The sequence below is a fragment of the Somniosus microcephalus genome, chromosome 21 (genome assembly GCF_052327205.1).
Source record: "Somniosus microcephalus isolate GS21.2 chromosome 21, FLI_Smic_1.0, whole genome shotgun sequence".
NCBI classification, from domain to species: domain Eukaryota; kingdom Metazoa; phylum Chordata; class Chondrichthyes; order Squaliformes; family Somniosidae; genus Somniosus; species Somniosus microcephalus.
In genome coordinates this window covers 45,419,288-45,430,665 of record NC_141007.1, presented here as the reverse complement: position 1 = coordinate 45,430,665, position 11,378 = coordinate 45,419,288, and the positions used below count along the sequence as shown (strand labels likewise).

At 44.9% G+C, this 11,378-nt stretch overlaps 1 pseudogene; it reads right to left on the bottom strand.

Moving 5' to 3' along the window:
* Nucleotides 1-297: 297 nt before the first annotated feature.
* On the bottom strand, nt 298-955 carry LOC147102759 (spermatogenesis-associated protein 24 pseudogene; annotated as a pseudogene).
* Nucleotides 956-11,378: the final 10,423 nt, after the last annotated feature.

Genomic DNA, 11,378 nt, shown 5'->3' with positions numbered 1-11,378 from the left:
TAGATGTTCTATCTATTCTTCAAAAATCAATAAGGTTCTTGAAATGTTGAGGTCAAGCATCATAGATTTATTAAGCACACAGTACATGCAGTAATACTTAAACATACACTTAAAAGATACACTTACAAGCACACCTGATGGTCAGGTAGTCTAAAAATGTTACAGTTCTGAGCTTAGCATATAGGTTGATCAAACTTTTTTGAATCCTGATCCTGGTTACAAACTGCCACTTTTTAATATACCTGTATTTCAGCGTGATAATTCTACTTACATGGTTACATCAAAATCTGTCTTTGATTATGCATCACTCAATACTGATTTGATTATGTTCTGTTCTTGCAGCTGCAGATCCATGCTACAATGATTGACTTGGGTGAAAATAGAGATATGGATATGCTTTAAAGATGTTTTCCGCTGCTTTTCCTCCAGTACACATGCTACGTAAACATCTTGCTGTTTCTGTATTTCTAAGTCAGTGACCGGTTGCTTCAATTCTTCTTTCTTCTTTGTAAGTAGATGACAAAGTTCTTCAATCTTATCTCCTTTGGTATTCAAAATATCATGTTTTTAAAAAAAATCGGATTCTCAATCTCACAGCATTTCTTATGAGCTTGTTATCTTTGGCTGACTCCTTCAGTACCTTATTTTTAACGTATTTTCAAATGCCTTTTTGTCCCACTCTAGCTGTTTCATTAGAACCTCTATTTCACCACCTCCCCCCACCCCAGTGCAAACTGCAACTTTTTGGACGTCTTTGAAAGTAAAGCTTTGGTTTCAGCCTCTTCAAATTTTTCATTCTTCTACATCATCACAATTTCTTCAAATTCCTGTCTGCTTACTGAGCCATCTTCTCTCGGTCCAATCATTTAGCTGAATCGCTGATCATTCACTGCTGAGTCAGGACAATTTCCTGCAGCGGTTCATGAACCACACTGTGACCTACTGCTAGCTCCATCCTCTATCTTCTATCTTCTAGCTCTACCCCTTCCCGTTCCCCTTCAAACCACTCTGCCCTACCACTTTATGTCCCAAGATCAGGCACTACTGATTGGAAGATATACCCAACTGACTCTGCTCTTCCACATTCCAACATATGTACACCTTGTATCTGCTTACTGAAAAAGATGGCACACAACAGGCAAGAACAAGTGTAGACAAGTGAGGAACCTTGCAACTATTGGCTACTGATTTATTATGAGGAGAAAACAATTCAAATTCTGTGATCAAAGAGGCATTGAGGGAGGGGAAGATTGGAGGCCTTCCCAGATGCATTCTGGTACCATCCCCTGCTTATTATTCTTTCTCCCACCATTCGCACATCTATTCATTGATATTAGTATACCACGTACTATTGCAGCAGAACACACAATGGCTCGGATTTTGCGGTAGAAATAATGGTGAGGCTATCAGCTCTCACCATTATTAAAGTGCAAATTGGACAGCAACTGCCAGCGACCGCACATGCGCAGTTAAACGTTGAAATCAGGAAGTTGCTATCTGAGTTGCCCTGCTCCTCCACAAGCTTCGCTATAACAGAATCTTGTCGAGATCGATACCTACTAAACACGCCAGAAAATGTATGGGGTTGCCCATTCCAGTGTAAGTACATTTTTAACGGCATGATAAGTCTTAATTACTGCCAAACAACCTCTCTGGCACTGAAAATTTAACTTTTATAAGTGTGGAGTCTCATTCCTTCAGCTTTTAATTATTGTTGGCGATATAAAAAAATAAAAAGATGTAAATGATTTTTTTTTAAATGTTCTTTCTCTTAATTCCATCTTTCTTTCCCTCTCTTTATTTTGCTTTCTGTACATGATTTGGCATTGAATTAAACATTCTTAATCGACACTTCCTAATTCAGACTCTGCACTGCTCAGTTAACATTCTTTAATCTGATTGGTTAAGGAGATTCACAGCTGCTTGTGTTAGATCCGTGTATCTTGATGTTGTGTCCTTCAATAATTAGACAATAAGGCTGCAGGGAATGATTCAACAGGTGTTTACTGAATGAGGGTTACTCTAGAACTAACTGTACAGATCACTACTCAGGGTTTTATACGGGTGTGGTCACTGCCGGTACTACAGTATACAGGAGCTGTAAAAAGTAGTTCTCCCCTTAAAGGTACATACATTACAATTCCTCCCCTTTTAGATTAACAGTCCATAACACTCATTTAACAATTAAATATCAAACTAATTACAATTAACACTTTTAACATGCAACATTAGCTGAAAATAGTCTATTTATAAATTCAGTCTTTGGGGAGGCTTCCTGATCCTTTCTGGATAGCGCCTTTCCCGAGTGTCTTGCTCTTGGTGCAGAGGCGATTCTGGCCCCCTGTCGTCGGTTGGTTCATCCGCTTCTGATGCTACTGTTTCTGGGGTAGATGCTACCTGTACGTCGGGTTCATCACCAGGTACGTATGGGCGAAACATGGGGTTGACTCGTTCCTGTGACTCTAGGATCTGGTCAGCATGGCATCTCACAATGTTCTCCCCAACATCCACTGTGTACATTAGTGGCCCCTGTCGTGTGCATATCGTTCCTGGTTGCCATTTCTCTGTTCGGTAGTCGCGGGCCAAGACTGGTTGCCCTACATTGAAGCTCCTTGTCGGCTTCTCATTGATGTGCTGGAGTTGCTTATTCTCAACATCTCTTCGTACATTTGGTCTGAGCAAATCCAGACGAGATCTCAACCTTCGGTTAAAGAACATCATGGCCGGGGCCTGGTTGGTGACTGCATGTGTCGCATTTCTGTAGGCTAACAGGAAATTGTCCACCTTATGCTGCAGTGGAGTGTCGTCATCGCACATGGCCTTTACTGCTTTTTTAAAGGTTTGTACGAACCTCTCAGCCAATCCATTTGTGGCTGGATGATATGGGGCGGATGTGTAATGCCTTACCCCATTCCTTTTCATAAATCTTCGAAACTCTTCGGACACAAACTGTGGTCCGTTATCAGAGCAAATCTGCTCTGGCAAGCCGTTCCTGGCAAAAATGGTCCGTAGGACTGCAATAGTTTTCTCCGTGGTAGTGGAGGACATTTTGATCACCTCAGGCCATTTCGAGTGTGCACTACAGCTATTAAAAACATTGAGTCCATGAATGGACCAGCAAAATCAATATGCACCCATTGCCATGGAGATGAGGGCCACTCCCATGGGTGTAGAGGGGCATGTGGTGCTGCATTTTGGACCTTCTGGCATCCTGAGCAGCTCTTTGTCAGGTCCTCGATTTGCTGATCGATCCCCAGCCACTACACAAGTCCGAGCAAGGCTTTTCATTTTCACCCCTCCCAGATGACCTTCGTGAAGCTCATTGAGCACTCTCTCCCTTAACTTGGGTGGAATTACCACTCGGGATCCACACATCAAGGTCCCCTGGCATACTGACAGCTGTTCTCTTCTGGATGAGAATGCTGGCAACAGTGAGTCGCCATGTGCTGGCCATCCCTTCACCGTCAAATCATATACCCGAGACAGTGTCGGGTCATTTCGGGTCTCCTTCTCTATACCAGCGTTAGTTACTGGCAAGCATTCAATTATAGTCGAATGAAATATTTCGACAGGATCCACTGCTGGTGCTTCCTCCGCAGTAGGCAGTGGTAGGCGTGATAGCCCATCAGCGTTTCCATGCTGTTTCGTGCCCTTATACTCGATTTCATATTGGTGCGCCCCTAGAAAAAGGGACCATCTTTGTAGCCGTTGCACAGTCATCACCGGAATGCCCTTCTTTGGATTAAAGATGGAGACAAGTGGTTGGTGGTCAGTCAGCAAGGTGAACTTCTGCCCGTGCAGATAGTGATTGAACTTTTTCACTCCCCACACTAGGCCAAGGGCCTCCCCGTCAATCTGGGCGTAGTTACGCTCGGCTGAGGTTAGTGACCGAGACGCAAAGGCTACTGGCCTCTCCGAGCCATCCGGGAATTTGTGCGACAGCACCGCTCCCATGCCATAGGGTGATGCATCACACGCCAACCGAATTGGTAGTGCTGGGTTGAAATGAGCCAACACCTCTTTTGATGTGATCAATGCTTTGCTCTTCTGGAAAGCTCATTTACATTCATCACTCCACTTCCATGGTACCCCCGTTTGCAGTAGGGTGCTCAGTGGGTGTAGTACGGTAGACAAATTCGGCAAGAACTTATGGTAGTAGTTCACCAGCCCGAGGAACGACCTCAGTTGTGACACATTTTCCGGTGCTGGAGCCTTGACTACTGCCTCAATCTTTTCAGGGGACTTATGTAACCCCTCTTTATCAATAACGTGGCCACAATACGAGATCTGCTTCTGGAAAAACTCGCATTTGTGGCGATTAGCTCGTAGCCCATATTCCTTCAATCTAGTGAGCACCTGCTCCAGGTTGGCGAGATGATCACTGTCATTTTCGCCCGTGACCAGGATGTCGTCCAAATAACACTGGGTCCCTGGAATCCCTTGCAGGACTTGTTCCATTGCCCTTTGCCAAATAGCCGGAGCTGATGCTACCCCGAACACCAGCTGGTTGTATTGGTAGAGACCTTTATGAGTGTTGATCATGAGGCACTGTTTCGAGGCTTCTTCTACCTCCATTTGCAGGTACGCCTGGGCCAGATCAATCTTAGTGAAGCATTTCCCTCCAGATAGCGAGGCGAAAATATCTTCAATCCGCGGAAGCGGATATTGTACAGTGTGAAGGACTGGGTTCACTGTCACCTTAAAGTCCCCACAGATGCGAACCTTCTTTGGTTCCCCAGGCGTATTACTCAACGACCTCTTCATTACAGGAACGATGGGTGTAGCCCACTCGCTCCAGTCCACTTTGGACAGTACTCCTGAACGTTCCAAACCTTCCAGCTCTGCTTCGACGGCTGGGCGGATCGCATAAGGTATCGGTCTGGCCTTAAAAAACTTTGGGCTTGCATTTTCCTCTATTTTGATCGTCGCTGTTATGCCTTTTAGTGTTCCGAGTCCCTGCTGGAACACTTCTCGTGCGTCAGTTAGCATTTTTGACAGTCGTCCAGGTGTGACGTCATCATCCTTTTTGGCATCTACAGTCAGTGCTTGTATGGAATGCCAATCGAGCTGTATCTTCCAGATCCATTCACGTCCTAGCAGTGGTGGTCCTCCATCTGGCAATACATATAGGTCCATTTTTGGTGTTTCCTTGCCGTTATATATAACGTTCACCCTTATTTTTCCTTTGGCCCGTGTACATCTTCAAAACAATCTTTGTATCTCTCAAGGGTATATGTGAGAATAGCCGCTTGTAGTCCCTTCAGTTTATGACTGTTAGGGCTGATCCTGTGTCCAATTCCATTTTCACTTGGACTCCTGCTATCTTGAGCGTGACTCAGATAGTTTGGTGATCCTCCGTTTTGATCACATTATGTAGTTTCAGACAACCCAGCTCCTTGCTTCCGGAGTCTGTATCACTTTTCTGTTCGTCTGAACTACTCTCCGTCACCTTATGTACCTTCTTGTACTTCTCCTGTGGAGATTTCTTGCTGCTGGTTTTCTTTCCCGACCTGCAGACTCTTGCTATGTGTCCTACTTTTCCACACTGTCTGCACACTTTGTCCTTGAACCAGCAATCCTTATGGTCGTGTGTTGTTCTGCCGCAGCGATAGCACTTCACTGTTCTGTATGACATTTCATTTGTGCCATATTCTTGCGGTCTCCATTGTATCTCTGCCGCGCCCTGTGCTGCTGCTTCGTGTGATACTGCAATGCTGAAAGCCTTGTCCAGCGTAAGATCCTTTTCTGATAGAAGCCGTTTCTAGGTTCCTTCACTTTGAAGCCCACACACAAACTTGTCCCTTAAAGTATCTGCTAGTCCCGTTCCAAACTGGCAGTGTTTCGATAGCTTGCGCAGTTCCGTTAAATACTCAGCATTACTTTCATCTTTATGCTGGTTCCTTTTGTGAAACTTAAATCTTTCTGCTATCAGCAGCGGTGTGGGGTTTAAGTGGTCCTGTAGGATTGACACTATGTTTTCAAAATCCTTTTCTACTGGCTTCTCTGGGGTTACTAGGTTTCGTAGTAAGCCATACGTTTTTGCACCCATTGAATTCAACAATACCAGCGCTTTCTTGTCATCTGGCACTTCATTCGCCTTGCAGTATATTTCTATGCGTTTGACATATGTCATCCAATCTTCGACTTCATTGTCGAACGCTGTGATACTGCCACTCTTCGGCATTTTTGGGTGTGGTTAGACTGGCTTAAAATGGCATCCCCCGCAATTTCCTTTCTTCCCCGCTGCGGCTTAAAATGGCGTCTCCCGCGCTTTCCTTTCTTCCCCGCTGACGCTGCTCGGCCCTTGAACACCGGCTGCGCTCTGCGCGTTTTCCTGTGCGCCTCTCTCCCCCGTTGACGCTGATCGGCCCTTGAACACCGGCTGCGCTCTGCTCTCTCTCGCCTCGCTCTCCCGTTGATGCCGCTCGGTCCTGAATACCGGCTGCGCCCTGTGCGCTCTACCCTCTCTCTCTCCCCCGTCGACGGTGCTCAGCCTTTTTCTGTGCTGTTGGTCGGCTCTAGCCGCCGCTGTCCGGGAAGGGTCTGTGCAGTACCTGTTGCCAGCCCGTTTCGCTGGACCACCGTGACTGGAAAGCCAAGCCTGGCTCTCGACAGCCTCCCCTGCGATGCTCAAATCTCCGCTGGATGACTGGGGGGGTTTCCCGTGGTCAACGCCCGTGCTTCTGGACTCGGCCTTCTTCCACTGTTCTCCAGGAGCGAATCCCTGGGAGGTGATGCAGAGTTGCAGGTAGGTTTGAATCTGCACGTCGCCAATGTTAGATCCATGTATCTTGATGTTGTGTCCTTCAATAATTAGACAATAAGACTGCAGGGAACGATTCAACAGGTGTTTACTGAATGAGGGTTAATCTAGAACTAACTGTACAGATCACTACTCAGGGTTTATATACAGGTGTGGTCACTGCCGGTACTACAGTATACAGGAGCTGTAAAAAGTAGTTCTCCCCTTAAAGGTACATACATTACAGCTTGCTCTGTTCACACAGGTCCCAGATCCCCTGTTGAGGGCCCTGTGCCAAAATGGCTTTAGAATCACAGCAAGTTCTATTGCAAAAGCCCATAGAAAGTCTGTGGGCAAGTGTAATGAACAGTTGGCGCCCTTCGTTTGCCGCTGACGGCAAAATTGGGCCATTATCTTGGCATGCGATTTCCATTCCAAGGTGTGTCCTCTGCTATCATTAAGACATACATTTCTCTTCTGATCCTAGTTTCCAGAGGCTAACATCTGCTCTGTCTCCAGGGCCTGAGTGCACCGCATCATCCACTCCAACCATGACGTACACCACCACAGATACATCCAATCCAGTACTGCAGTACCGAGAGCACGTCCCAATTCAGGTGCGATCCAATTTCTAGGTCATTCTCTCAGTTTGCCTTTCTCGCTCATTGCAGCCATTTTCCACCTCTCCTTGCCTGTCTCAGCCTCTGCCTTAGCCACCCTGGCCTGATCTCTGCCTGTCCTGACATGTTGATCACCTCTCACGACTCGTTCTTGGTCTTCAGTGGCCCAATTTCCATTTCTCTTGGTCCCTTTTCGACTGTCCCTAAATATATCTCTGCCTCCCCTGCCCGATCACCATTATCCTCCTGCCCCTGGTGATCATTACTGCCACGTCTTCATATTAATTCCTTATGTTTGGTGGCAAAAACAGGAAGGCAGATTATTATCTGAATGGCAATAGATTGGAGAAGGGGAAGTGCAATGAGACCTGGGTGTCCTTGTGCGCCAGCCGCTCAAGGTAAGCATGCAGGTGCAGCAGGTGGTTAAGAAGGCAAATGGTATGTTGGCCTTTGTAGCAAGAGGGTTCGAGTACAGGAGGAAGGATGTCTTGCTGCAGTTGTACAGGGCCTTGGTGAGACCACATCTTGAATATTGTGTGCAGTTTTGGTCGCCTTATCTGAGGAAGGACATTCTTGCCATGGAGGGAGTGCAGCGAAGATTCACCAGACTGATACCGGGATGGCAGGAATGACGTATGAGGAGAGATTAGTTCGATTGGGCTTATACTCACTGGAGTTTAGAAGAATGAGAGGGGATCTCATGGAAACTTACAAAATTCTAACAGGACTAGACAGACTAGATGCAGGAAGGATGTTCCCGATGGCCAGGGAGTCCAGAACCAGGGGTCACAGTCTAAGGATAAGGGGTAAGCCATTTAGGACAGAGATGAGGAGGAATTTCTTCACCCAGAGATTGGTGAACCTGTGGAATTCTGTACCACAGAAGGCAGTGGAGGCCAATTCATTAAATATATTCAAGAAGGAGTTAGATATATTTCTTAAGGCTAAAGGGATCAAGGGATATGGAGAGAAGGCAGGGACAGGGTACTGAATTTGGATGATCAGCCATGATCTCATTGAATGGCGGAGCAGGCTCGAGGGGCCGAATGGCCTACTCCTGCTCCTATCTTCTCTGTTTCTATGTTGCTCTTTTTGCTGAAACCCATCATCTTCCCTGCTCCTCCCCACCCTGAAGAGTCGAAGTTCAGAGCTATCAGTAGGAAAGCACAAATCCTCTCCCCTGCCACTGAGCTAAAGTTTGTGCTGATGATGTGGAATGATATTCACAATGAAGAATTAACAACTGCAATGTGATCACTACAAATTTATTGAGTGATAATTCATAGTACTTACTGGAAGTAACAGAACCAGCATATTCCATTACAGATTGTTTAAACGCATGGTTATGAAGATGAATATGAACAAGTACTATCAAATTATTATTTTTAAAAGTTCCCAATGCTGTCTGAATTTTGCACTTTTTCCATGTGAGGAAATGCAGCCTTCAAACCATCAACTCTGGGTGATAACTCACCATCAATAAATACTTTACAATTCAATTAAAAACAACTTGAATACAACTACTAGGGAAATATTTTTGGCTTAAAACGAGATGAAAAATGCTAATATTGTAAAAATTAAGCCCAACAAATGAACACTGCAGCGAAACTACCATTTTTATCTCAAGGTCTCAAAAGGTATTGTTCAATAAACCAGCATAACAATTACAACTACAGTCTGTTGACAGTGGGAACACACTTTTCATTTTGTTCCAAATAGACACTTTGTCTACAGTTAATACAAGTGGATGCTGTATCCTTGAGAGAGTTCACACAAACTCCTGTTATTTTTGGATGCTGATAGGGTCCTTATCAGCTGAATAGAATCCCAGCAGAGGTGTTACTAATGAGGAAATGAATTAAATTCTTCTTATAAATATAATAAAGTATACATGTTGAGAATATACACACCTGCAATAATGATAATGTAGATCATGTACTAGAACTGTCTAGAAATTTTGCTCCTTGCCCGATTGGTCCAATCCTTCCTTACAAATTGGCTGCTTGTCTGTGCAAATTCTTCCCGCCTTTATCACAGAATCACAGAATCCCCACAGTGCAGATAGAGGCCATTTCGGCCCATCGAGCCTGCACCGACACATATCCCACCCTATCCCCGTAACCCCACGTATTTAATCCCCTAACACTAAGGGTCAATTTATCATAGCCAAATCAACCTAACCCGCACATCTTTGGACAGTGGGAGGAAACCGGAGCACCCGGAGGAAACCCACGCAAACACGGGGAGAATGTGCAAACTCCACACAGACAGTCGCCCGAGGCCGGATTTGAACCCGGGTCCCTGGCGCTGTGAGGCAAACAGTGCTAACCACTATGCCACCGTGCCGCCCTGCTGGAATATTTCTCATTTTTAAAGAAAGGTGGCAATTTTGTAACATTAAGATTTTTTTTTTTTTTACTTAATTGGCCTGGAAGAGATTTTGGTTTAATTTATATTATGAGACTGTTATGAATTTAAATTCAGTTCACAATGGGCTAACTCCCAAAGGCATAAGTTATCTGAGGAGTTGTTTAGACAAATTAGTTGCAATACCAGATGAATCAACTCTCTCAGAATTTGAAACAAGGGAGAGTCATCTCACACATATGAAAGATGTTTACACCTTTAATGATAGAATGAGTTTCATTCAAAAGTGTCCAGCAGGGGATTTCATTAAATATCAAGTGGGGTGTGGGACAAGGATGGGAGGTGGCGATTCTCATTCAAGATGGTAACTTTGATTGGTGGCTCAGCAAGCCAATCCTCATCACAGAGAGCAGAAGGTGGGGTCATATACCAAACTTCTTATTTCTCTTCTCTGGAAAAGGCAGTCTAGGTCAGTTTCAAGCCTGGCACAGTCAGAATGAGACATGGAAGTCTAATTTTCTAAGGCTAGTCAGTTCATAGACTACAGACATATAAAGTAAGTTAGGCCCATATCAAAGGACAACATTGCATAATTTAATTTGCTATTAGGAGCAACAAAGGAATTGATCGAATCTCATTGGAAAACTATGTTCTGGTCATTCATATATTTCAAGTAAAACATAATCCAGTCTGTTGGTTTACAGTTGGCCTAGTCGGACTCAATTGCTGATCAGTCCACCTTCCAAAAGACAGGAAAATGCATGTGGCAGAGAAGTCTTATTGCGATAGTCCCCAGGTTACATAATTGTTTAAATAGATATTGGGCAGGAAAGGTGCTTTCTCTTAGGGACATGATGGCCTCTTATGGGAGTGACTGGTGATGCTGAACTTGTTCGAATATCTACTGCAGATCTGCAATTTGTAAAAGCCAACAATAAAGTTAAAAGTAGCCAAGTCACAATATAATAAATCTGGCTATTACAAACCTGTACCATTCCTCTGCTCGCAACTGAAGTTAATTAAAAATCAGGTGAGGTGATCATGCATTAAGACCATTGCTCTGTGCTATTGTCTGATGGGGTTTCTCAGCCCCAGCAGCAGAGGCATTATACCAGCCACTTCCCCACAGGAAGTTCCAACATCTTGCAAATCTTCCAGCAGGATGTCCACAGATATGGGGGGTGATTTTATCAATGGGGACGTGATGGAGGCGGGACTGCTGCTTGTCGGGTTTTAATCCCGCCTCCATCGATGTTCGGCCAACCCACAGTATTTTCCCTTGATTGACCTTGTTAAGCCCGCCCAGCGGGCTCAGCAGGTCAATTAAGGGAAAGCCGGTGACAGAGAAAGTCAGCATATGATGTTTTTGTCTGATGAATTGTCATCATTTGACAGCTTTGAGAAGCTGTCAAACACTGACAATCTCTGTTCTTTGGTGAGTCCTTGTACTCAAGACTCACCAAACCTCTTTCCCGAGCAGAAATCAGATGGCTGCTGCATAGGAGAATGCAGCAGTCATTCCATCATCTCTGCCGTGGAGATGAGGCAACTCCGCAGCCTAAAGGGATAAAGCCTGGAGGAAGAAGCAAAGGTAAGTAATCTTATTAAAACACTTTATAGAGTTACCTCACACACTTACCTCTCCACAC